Source organism: Papilio machaon, chromosome 17 (assembly GCF_912999745.1).
Source record: "Papilio machaon chromosome 17, ilPapMach1.1, whole genome shotgun sequence".
NCBI lineage: Eukaryota > Metazoa > Arthropoda > Insecta > Lepidoptera > Papilionidae > Papilio > Papilio machaon.
The window spans coordinates 2,552,596-2,565,009 of NC_060002.1; the positions used below are offsets into that span (position 1 = coordinate 2,552,596).

Genomic DNA, 12,414 nt, shown 5'->3' on the forward strand with positions numbered 1-12,414 from the left:
AAAGAGTTTTAGACTAGTTCAAAATGAAGAATTAGAGATCTTACAATATATCGATCCAACCAACGACATTAATAAAAAAAGAGTAACAGAAGAAGAAATTAAGATAAAACATGAAATTAATTTCAACGAACATATAAAAACAGATGAATTTAAAATATTCATGAACCATCTAAACATAGATCAACAATCAGAAATTCACAAATTGATAGAAAAATACAAAGCAGTTTTTGCAAAGGATAAATATGACATTGGTACTGTGAGGGAATATGAAGCTCACATTGATTTGATGTCAGATAAATATTGCAGCAAACGACCATATAGATGTACAAATGAAGATAGGAGTGAAATAGAAAACCAAATATCGAAACTCCTAGAAAAGAACTTGATTGAAGAATCCTATAGCCCTTTTGCTGCACCAGTAACTTTAGCGTATAAAAAAGAAGATGGGAGGAAAACTAGGCTATGCATAGACTTTCGGGAACTAAACAAAATTGTAGTCCCTCAATCACAACCTTTTCCCTTGATAGAGGATTTAGTGGTAAAAACAGTAAACTGTAAGTATTTTTCTACTTTTGATGTAAATTCAGCGTTTTGGTCAATTCCTTTAAAAATTCAAGATAGATATAAAACTGCATTTGTCACACAAGAAGGCCATTATCAATGGACCTGTCTTCCATTTGGATTAAAAACAGCTCCAGCTATTTTCCAAAGAATATTAAGCAACATTATTAGAAAACACGGACTGTCTAATTTTGCAGTTAATTTCATAGATGATATTTTAGTTTTCTCTAAAACTTTTGAAGAACACATATTGCATGTATCAAGACTACTCGAAGCAATATTAGCGGAAGGCTTTAGACTGAAATTTTCTAAATGTACCTTTGCAAATAATCAAGCTAAGTATTTAGGTCATATTATTGAGAACAATACAGTGAGACCACTGAAAGATTATTTAACAGCAGTAAGAGATTTTCCTATACCAGAAACAAGAAAACAGGTGCGACAATTTCTTGGAAAAGTTAACTTTCACCATAAATTTATACCATACAGTGCAATTATTCTAGATCCGTTGCATAATTTACTGCGGAAAGATGTGAAGTTTATATGGTCTGAAAAATGTCAAGAATCATTTGATAGAATCAAAAGATTACTATGTTCGAAACCAATTCTAAATATTTTTGACTCGGAACTACCTATAATCATTTACACGGATGCTTCTGCCAAAGGAATTGGAGCGGTATTGAAGCAGACAGATGAAAATGGAGTTAATAAAACAATTGCTTACTTTTCAAAAAAATTAACAGAAGCTCAAAAGAAGAAAAAGGCAGTATATTTAGAATGTTTAGCAATAAAGGAAGCGGTGAAATATTGGCAGCACTGGCTTATGGGAAAAGAATTCACAGTGTTCACGGATCACAAGCCGTTAGAAAATATGAACATAAAGGCTAGAACTGATGAGGAACTAGGTGATCTAACTTATTATTTGTCGCAATATAATTTCAAAATTAAATATAACCCAGGAAATTTGAATCAAGAAGCAGATTGTTTAAGCAGGAATCCGGTTCTAGAACCTGATGAAAATTCCGAAGATTTCTTAAAAGTAGTAAATATAATCACATTAGAAGATATTAAGAATGATCAATATACAAATTTAGATTTAAAAAATGAAAAACATATATTGGAAAAGGAGATTTACTACAAGAAATCTAAAGGAAAGAAAAAAATTATACTATCGGAAGAACTTAGCAAGACTCTAATAAAAGATGTCCACAATATTTATTGCCATATCGGAAGAACTCAATTAATGAATAAAATAACACCATTTTACACAGCAAAGAACATTATAGCAAACATTAAACAAATTTGTAATGAATGTGAAGTTTGTATTAAAAACAAATCCAGAAGAAAACCGAAGTACGGTTTGATGTCACATTTAGGTCCAGCAACCCGACCATTTGAAATAGTATCCATCGACACTATTGGAGGTTTCGGAGGATCTCGATCAACAAAAAAATATTTACATCTTTTAGTAGATCATTTTACAAGATATGCTTATATTTTAACCTCTAGGAATCAATGTTCTACTGATTTTATAAAATTGCTAAGAAATGTCACAGATAATTATAAGATTGATATAGTACTGACGGATCAGTATCCTGGGATAAACTCTAAAGAATTTAAAGAATTTCTGAAGAAGGAAAATATAAGTTTGATTTTTACAGCTGTAGATTCCCCATTTTCAAATGGGCTTAATGAGAGGCTAAATCAAACTTTAGTAAATAAGATAAGATGCAAAATAAATGAGAAAGAGAGAAAAACAGCATGGACTACCATAGCACGAATATGTGTAGATAAGTATAATGAAACTGAACACACTGTAACTAAATTTGCTCCGAAATATTTATTAGAGGGAGAAAATGTGAGTATTCTACCAATAGAACTAAAATCAAAATTTACGGAACAGCATCTGGAAAACGATAGAAAACTAGCATTGGAAAATACTTTAAAATCTCATAATTACAATAAGAGAATATTTGATTCCCACAGAGAATATTATAAATTAGAAATTGGAGACACAGTTTACGTCGAAAATGGAAATCGTCTAAATAGAAAGAAATTAGATGAATTAAGAGTTGGACCGTACAAAATTTTAAAGAAGATTTCAAATACAATTTATGAGGTAGATACAGGACACAACAAAGTGGAATCGAATTTCTATCACATCACAAAACTAACCCCGGTGATTGTTGTCCGATGAACCATTATATTATCATAATATTTGTAATTGATTCCTTCCAAAAGGGGGGGGGGGGAGATGTAAAGAAAAGAGGACCTCTTTTCTTTAAGTCCATATTAAATACTTTTTTATGATTTGATTTGCCTTGTCAGAATGACAGATTTAATTTTATAAATTTAAGACATTGTATTAATATTGTATTTTTAATTTTTGATTTTTAGTTAAAGTAAAAACGTTTTATGTTGTTTCTTTTTGTTATCAGGTACGTAGAAATTTTTCGTTCATTTTATAATGCAAATGTAAATATTGTTTTAAATAAATTCTTTTTGTTATCAGCAACGCATATACGTTTTTAATTGAAGATTCTCTTTATATACATATAAAGACATAAATAAGACAAATAAAGAAAAGGACTATCCTATTTGATATGTGTGTACTTCAATTCAAAAACTAATTTAGAATGCAGCAGATAACCACTTATCCTTTAAACAGTGAAATAATTATCAAAATCGGTATACAAATTGAAAATTAACGAACTAATACATCGTAGCGTGCCTTTAATTTAGTCCAGCCGCGCGCCGCCGTAGAATTTTTCGAATGCGCGTAGTTTTTAATAATTTAATATCTTCCAAACTATTGATCAGAATTACATAGTTTAAAGGCTAATGTAATCTGCATTTAATACTCTAGCCATCAAACATATTTATTTGGATAAGGATTCATATCGAATATAATATAATAGCGCCGTAAGCTTACGACGCTGTTTTTCGTGTGCATTTTAATCGAAGTTTGTTCACAATAACATGGTTTTTGTGAGACATCCATAGATGATAGATATATGCCACCTAAGACTTTTGTTTAGCAAATTTAAGGATCTATAATTACTCCATACATCATTTTAATTAGGTCATATAGTTTGACCTACGTAAGCCCAGAAAGCAAATTTGTGCTATTCATTGTAACGCGATGTAGCATTTTTCGTTTCCGCGTAATTTTATTCTTACGATATCTCCTAAACTATTAGACAGAATGATATAGTTTTAATTGCAAATATAATCTACATTAAATTCTCTTGATAATGAACATGTTTATTTACATAAGGGTTAATACTGAACTTGAATAATAGCGTCAGAAATAGGGCATGAATTGAATTAATGTTTCGTAAAGAAAAAAATGGTTATTGTGAGAAAACTATAAAAGATAGATATATGCTATCGCGGACTTTTATTTAGCACATTTAAAGAGCTACAATTCGCCATACATCATTTTGATGTAGGTCTTATAGTTTAGCCTACGTAAGCGCTGAAAGCAAAAATGTCCCTAATTTTCGCAACAAATTTTGAAGCTATATTCAAAATCTACTAGTCTTCTAGTTATTTAAAAAAAAAACAAAAAAATGGGACCCACCTGCAAGCACTTCCTTTCGATTAAAATAATTTTTATCAAAATCGGACCACCAGGGACGGAGATTCGCGGTAACACACATAAAAAAAAAAAAAAAAAATTCAGTCGAATTGATAACCTCCTTCTTTTTGAAGTCGGCTAAAAAGACTGTCAACCTGATATTCAACATTCGTGCCAATTTGTGCGCAAAATTATATCAATATTGAAGTATTAACAAAAAGTACAGCATCCCAATATTATGTTAAACAACGTAAAACCTAAAGATTAAATTGATTACTTTTCTATTAACTGGCCAATTATGAAAAGCACTCATCATCTCCCTGACCTTCCACTTATGTAGGGTCAGTGCACCAGGTTTCCGTCCTTCAAATCAATCTCTCTGACGTCATCTCCATTGTCAACCTCTTCTTAATCATGTCACCTTTCACGCAATCCATCTATCTCTTCCTAAGCCTACCACTACCTAACCCCTCCACACTCATACTTAACGTTCTCCTTGCCACATGTGATTCTTCCCTCCTCATAACATGTCCATACCATGCTAATGATGGAAAATAATACATTTCATTATTTAAACATTTATGAGACATTATTATGAACGGCTAAATACTCACGCAATTATTCCGACTAGTTTCGATCCCATCGGGGGCCCTTCATCAGCGTGAGAGGGACCGGTATTATTTCGCGGAGCACCTGCACCTGCGCTCTCAGGGCACGGTTCGAGGGAGAGGGGGGCGCAGTGTGCGCCGGCGTCGAGTTTGATACCGAAGCGTCACTGATGTTGCTGTTTAAGTTTTACACTACATTTTTTCGATGCACAAAAATGTTTAATTATTTTTCATGACGAACGAACATTGCACACACGATGAATTTGATGCGCCAAAATAATCACGAAAAAAAGCGTCTGATGATTCAAACGTTCCAAATCACGTGTCGTATCAAAATAAATAAGACGCACTTTACAACTTTGAGACGCAATTGATGAAACTCCAGCCTATAAATAATACCACACACTAGTCAATGATCTCTCCAAAACCAGTTTACAATGTATAGATCGACAACCTTATCTGACCCGGTTGGCAAAAGTACCATTAAATTACATAAGCTTTACTGTCAATGTTAAGAAAGCATCACAAGAACCTTGTCAGACTTTAGCTGTCTTGGCATATCTTGTATTGTGTCATTTTCTATGCCTAAGTACATATTTTTGAAGGAGATAACCGCCATAGCAGCGCCTCTCACGGGGGCAGATAAATTTATCGTACTAATAGTGGGGTATGCGGTTAATGCAACTTGGCGAGCCACACAAGCCACTCAATGATTTAATAAATAATGATTGCAAGCCAGGGAACTACATTCTAGTGTTTAATAAATAGCTCATTAAAGATACTTCGCAAGAGCAAATAAAACAATTTAAGTAATTGATCCCTTATCTGTATTTTTTTTTATATCATAAGGTTTCAAAAGTATAAACGAACACTTGATTCGCTAAAATAGCGAAGCGACCACTGCCAATAGATCGCAATTGCAGATGCACTGCGTACCTTTAATGCACGGAGGGGTTGGGGGGACGTACAGAAACGGAATATTTCCCCTTACTATGCGTCCCCTTCTCCCACAAATCCCCGTCCTTTCCTTTATAAAAAAGGGTAGGAAGGGGAAGAAGACTAAAATTACACCTCTGGCAAGCAATCATCAGACGAAAAGCGAAATTCCTTCCATTTCACGTCTGTTTTCTGTGTGGTCGTGGTATTGCACCGGGCGAGCACTCCCATTCGTACAACAGGTATTTGGCGTTGGCGTCTACCACTGTTGAAATGTATGTTACAATTATTAAAATTAAAAACGATAGTCAACTACTCGGTAATAAAAGAGTGTTCTATTAGTTATCTACATAGATTTAAGATCAGTTTAGTACTTTTTCAATTTATTAAAAAAACAAAATTGATATTTATAATGCGTTAATTTCTCTTTTTCAAAATGATTTAGAAAAAGATACATTGCAAGACAAAATAACGCTATTCGTCAATAATAAAAAAACCGACTGACACTCAAAATAAAAATAAAATGTACTTAGCAAAATCGGTTCAGTCGTTTACTCTCCCGAGGGTATGTACATACAAACCCACGTACATAAGAACTTATATACAAACGAAATAATAACCCGCCGCTGTCAGTCGGGTAAAAATATGAAATTAGTCCTGTTTTGGATGGTATGTGAAGATTGGAATTATTCATAAAGGCGAGAAGATTCGAGGATTTCGTTCTATAAAAAAATATTATTCCTGTGTAAGGTGGGAACTTAATTACAATTGGTTCCTTTTAAGGAAAAAGAAACATTTTGGAACAATTTTCACGAAAGATAAAATATTTGATTAAAATGTTCTAATTGATGAATTAAATCAATGAAATAAATCAACATTTTTTTACGGTTGATCAAGTAGCCTAAGTTTTTTTTACCAACTAAAATTATACATACATTGTAAAAAAATATTAAACGAACAAGAACAGGCACAGGCGTTTCGGCAAAAAAAATTCGCGGTAACATATCAGTGAAATTATTTTATCTTCCCATTAATGAAATTATTGTTATAATTTCAAGATATTAGTTTCAAGATATGAAGTCCGGGGAGATCCGGTGGTATATGATGTCGTGATAAGAAATTGGGGGTTCACAAGTAGAATAGAAGCATGGAGTTCACCAAACCTAACGTAAGAGAGTCTGTGAGAAGAAAGTATGGGAACCCTTGTTATATTCAAGATAAATGACAAAGATACAAAAATCATAAAGTGTTTTAAATAGCTACAAAAGTATTCGTTATTAATTATCTCAAGCGTTGGCATCTATAACAAACACGTTCGCGATCCGACGCCTTATTTGAACTGTAATAAGATTCGCTAAATATCAGGTACAGAAATGACAACAACAGTATTGAGTATTGGAACGAAAATCAACATTCTTTTTACCATAAATGTTAATCATGAACCAATTAATGTCTTCAACAATCTATGGTGTTAAATAAAAGTTATCTCTTTTATAAATATAGACAAGAACCTGTAGAGTTGATGTAAGATAAGAAAAATTGTAAATATTGAAAAAAGATTACTAAATTTGTCTCTTTATTACCAACTCTCAATACTTGGGAACCAACAATCGAATTATTCATCAAGTGCACTAATTTTGAAATAAAAACTATTTCAAGCAATACTAGCTGTCGCCCGCGAATCTGTCCGCGCATAGTCAAAAACACTTAATATATGAAAAATAGACAGTAGCCGATTCTCAGATCTACTGAACATGTATATAAAATTTCATAAAAATCGATCAAGCCGTTTTGGAGGACTATGGTAAATAACATTGTGAACACGAGAATCTAATATACAAAATTCTCGTGTCACAGTTTTCGTTCCCGTACTCCTCCGAAACGGCTTGACCGATTCTCATGAAATTTTGTGAGCATATTCAGTAGGTCTGAGAATCGGCCAACATCTATTTTTCATAAACCCCCCCCCCCCATTTAGTTTTCTTCAATTGCGCGCGGACGGAGTCGCGGGCGACAGCTAGTTTTATATATATGATTTTCGTTTTTACACGTGTTAGACAAGCATGTTTTCAATATAAAAAGGTTTTATAGCACATCAACGGTTTGTGCAATAAAGTAGACATGTAACAAGAATAGCGTGAACACCGACAAAGTTCAGAGGCGTAAATAGATTTAACATTAGCATGAACCTTTACATGACCTGATTTGTTTTATTTATGCACCCTGTCTATCGGAATATATGTAGTTATGTTGATATATTCTACACTAGCTATCTCTAGCAGCTGCGCCCAGGAAAATTATATTTCTGATCCTTGGATGAATAAAACATCGTATATTATCGAAATAGTGAATGTTACTTCTGTATTTAGCAATATAATGGTTTTAGAAATATATATAATATAGATATTATATTTTAGTTGTACTTTTTTTCAATAGAAATAAAATGTTTTGCATAAAATTCATGCATATACCAAAAAATTACAAATAAAAATTTAAAAAAACTTGAGAGGTGTCAAGGGACACCCGGATGGAACGAAGTTCCTTTCGATTAATTAGTGAAGGAACCAATGTTTATTCTATGAATAAAAAACTTAAGTCTTCACAAGAAGTACATTTTATTTCTATGAATTTTCGTTATATATTGTCACGTCGTTGCCATGGTGAAGTAGCGCTCATTCGTCGTTAACATACTTACTATAGCAAAAAGTGTCGTGACAACTTTTCGTAAGAATTTTTTCCGTCTAGCCCCCTTTTACAACGCGCGATAAGGAACTTCGTTCCAATAAAAATAATATATTTAGTATTCACATATTCCTATCTGTGTAGGTGAGTCGAAATTATTATTTATTAGTAAATATAAATTTTATTTTAGTAATAAAATACCTAATAGTTTTTCTCATTTAAATTGTAATCGGACAGTAGCACTAACGTACTAATTATGACAGTCTTTTGTTGCGCGCTTCAATTGTAAAAGCAAATCGCTTTGTTCGAATTCGAGAGATCCACAAAGAGAGAATGTCGGGCTGGAGCAGCGCGACTTTTTTGTCACGATTACCGTTAAAAAAGTACTACGAAAGTCGAAAGGGCAAATGTTTAAATTGCTCTCAAATCAGTTCTTAACCATCTTCCAAATAGAAGGTTGGGTTAGGTTAGCTTAATTCCGATTTTTTTATACCGACACTATGCTCCTTAGGAACCGGTTTTGAAGTCGGTTTTTAAGGAAAAAGATAATGAAACTACGAATTACAGACATCAAAATGTTTATCAAATAATTGATTTAATATCATCAAAACCAAAATAACATCTAATGTATTGATTTTAAAACAGTTTTGTACATGGTTAAGAAAATGAAGAAAAGAATATTAAGAACTGGCTATTTACTTCGTTGTGGTACCACCATTAAGATTGTGATAAAAAAATATCCTCGATAAAATTCCTCCTAAAATTCATTTATTTTAATGAAAAATATATATATTATACACTTCTAAATAAAAATAAGGCAGTGAGTGTACGAGTTTCGATTTATTAATTGCAACATAACATTAGTATTAAAATCAGCCAGCCCTAATCAAAGTCGATTGCAACTTCCGCTTGTGTCCCTTGTTTTATTTTTAATACGCCACGGGGGTATCAAAATAAGTCACAGTTACTGCACAATACGTTGTTTTTAAATGAAACTATTGCATATTTTGTTGCTGCAACTTACGCGTGCCAAACACACATACATACGAATAATAATATTCGTTTGCAGTTGTATTTTAGTCAAAACGTAACGTGCATTGTAGACTACAGCCAATAAGGAAGTCGGAATTGACCAACATTTAATAATTGTTACATTGTAGCCTCAAGGCTTTACAATAGATTAGTTACTTATTGTTTAATCCCTTTTAATGTTATGCGTTTAACAATTAGCGCATTTAATAAGATACTGCGTATTTCTAAACAGTTATGTTTAGACCTCTTTTCCACTAGCGTGATCAAACGTGAGACTGACCGCGCGCGACTAAATCGGCTTCCAAATCGACCATAGCCAAACTGCATACTCTGTGAAACACTTTTTCTCACATAACTATGTAACATTAGCTATTCTTATGTTATAATGTCACTTTAATATATCTCACAATATTAAAAATACCTAACAAATTTAATACCGTAATGGCCACCTTGAATTAAAAGACCTTTCTTTACTTAATTTATGCTTTTTAAGCAGATGGTAAGAATAAGAAGGACCCTAAGTCTAATTAGTTTGGAAATACAGCCGTGGCAGAAAGTTACGGGAAAACCGGACTGTTGTGCCAGCCATCAAGCCGAACGAACCAGCCACGTTCCTGGCGGTCTGTCGTGTCGTCCAACAACGAAACTCGACGGCAGGAATCGTTCCAAACAATTCCACTCATGCAAATGTGTTATTATAAATGCTTCGGATGGAAAGAAAGAATAGTGGCATTAAAGTCACGGTCGCACTAAAGAATAAACATCGTCTCGCACAGCTAGTCGCGCTAGTGGAAAAACTCTAAAACGTAACTGTTTAATAATGCGCATATCTAACCACTTACGTATACCGACATTTATTATCGATATTGACAATGCATTTGACGTCACAAAAGCATATGTGCAACTAAGTACCAACTAAAACGCACACAACAGATCTAACGATAGGAGGTTGTTCACTTTTTAATCTATATCAGATTACCATGAACAAGTTAAAATTAAAAACAAAGGCATAAATCATAAGATAGTAAAACTTTACACCAAATAAAAGTGAAGTCTATGACAGTGGCAATGGATTTTCGTATACCACAATCCTTACTTTTTTCACATCCGATCAACAACAAATTAACAGTTCTTATTTTTATTTGTAACGTTCATTCTTTAAATCTCTCGATCTAGGTACTATTAATTAAATATAATATTCTATGAAGTTAGGTAAAACATGTCAAAAAATAAATTCTTGTATTTATTTAATTCACTGACCTAGGAACTGTACAACAAATAAATAAGGAAAGAAAGTTAATTAATTTTATTTTAATTACATTTCAAATCAAATTAAATAAATCACAAAATCATTTATGTTTTCAATTTTCAATTTACCGTTCAGTTTCAATGACGTACATTTTCATTAATTTTCTTTTAAATATCGACATAAATAATTAAACTTTGGATTAAGCTGTTAATTAAAAAAATATTAAACCACCGTTATCTTAACTAGTATATTTATATAATAAAAAAATTAATAAATTTATCTATACTTAATTATACTAAAACACATTTTAGTCAGACACAACTTTAGTTATTTTATTTTGCTAAGAATTAATCTGATTTAAAATGACTTGCTATAAAACAACGTTACCCTTTTTTCAGTGGTACTTTTCTTTTCTTAAAAGACATTTTTTTTAAATACCTGCAACAAGCAAAATAAATCCAACAATCCGAACACTTCTCGAACGAGTTTGTTCATTCACCTATAAAAGGATGGAAACAAAGTTCACAGATAATGCACAACAATTTCCTAAAGTATAAAAGAAAAAGCAAACCTTACGTTATTTGGAGAAGCGCCAGAAACCCGACTGGATTAGATTCTTGGATTCCAACACTAAATTAGTTACACTAGTTTCAAAATTCACAAAACAATCACAAAATTAATCACGACACAGAACATCGTAATGTCGCTTCACTCGCAAACACAGATACAGGAAACCGCAATACGTCCACCATCGACGACCGTTGGCGGGGCACTGAAGCTGTGCAAGAGCTACACCACACTCATTCCATTCCACAGAGCTATAAAGTATATGCGAGAGACCAAAGGACAGCAATCTTCACGTTTTTCTCGTTTAGACTTTTCGTTACTATTCGTGATGACACAGTAGCAATCGAAGAAAGTTTTTTTTACTTTGATTTTTAACTGAGCACGTAACTGATCTCCAACTGAATTGTTTTAGAGTATTTTCATTCGATTGTGACCTGGGAGTTTACAAAAGGTCACATACACACAAACAAATGTAGACAAAAAAAAAAACGTGAGCCGTCACGGGACGCCTGGCAGATGTGAAACATCGTGTGTGTACAAGTAATATGCATAAAATATTAAATAAATAAATAAATTACAAATGAATGAATGAATGAAGGAATGAAGAAATAAATGAATGCAGGAATGAGTGAATGAATGAATGAATGAATGAATGAAGGAATGAAGGAATAAATGAATTCAGGAATGAGTGAATGAATGAATGAATGAATGAAGGAAGGAATGAAGGAATGAATGAATGCAGGAATGAATGAATGAATGAATGAATGAATAATAATAATAATAATTAATAATATTAAATATAAGGTATATATAGGTATATATATATATATATATACCTATATATACCTATATATATATATAGGTATATATAGGTATATATATATATATATATATATATATATATATATATATATATATATATATATATATATATATATATATATATACCTATATATACCTTCATTCATTCATGAATTATAAAAAATAATTAATTGAAGATAATATTAATATAATTTATATAATTATTAATCTTAATATAATTTATATAATTACTAATATGATTAATATGGATGTAATTAATTAATAAATATAATATAAAAATTTTCACATCAAAATTTAAATAAAACGCAGGTTATGTGTACCGTAGTAATCAACAACGTCGAACTGAGTGAGAAGCTACACCGTTCACTCAACTATTC

General features: G+C 32.0%; 1 protein-coding gene across 4 annotated transcripts in view; it reads right to left on the minus strand.

The window, feature by feature from the left end:
• LOC106721671 overlaps positions 1 to 11,404 on the minus strand; it is an 80,526-nt gene extending 69,122 nt beyond the window's left edge. For 3 of the 4 annotated variants that reach the window (XM_014516688.2, XM_045681758.1, XM_045681760.1), the window contains exon 1: positions 11,225 to 11,404. The gene's annotated coding sequence lies outside the window, so the exon portion shown is untranslated. Of the gene's footprint in view, positions 1 to 11,219 lie in introns of all 4 variants that reach the window. The other variant, XM_045681759.1, reaches the window with a different exon arrangement.
• Between the last annotated feature and the right edge of the window lie 1,010 nt (positions 11,405 to 12,414).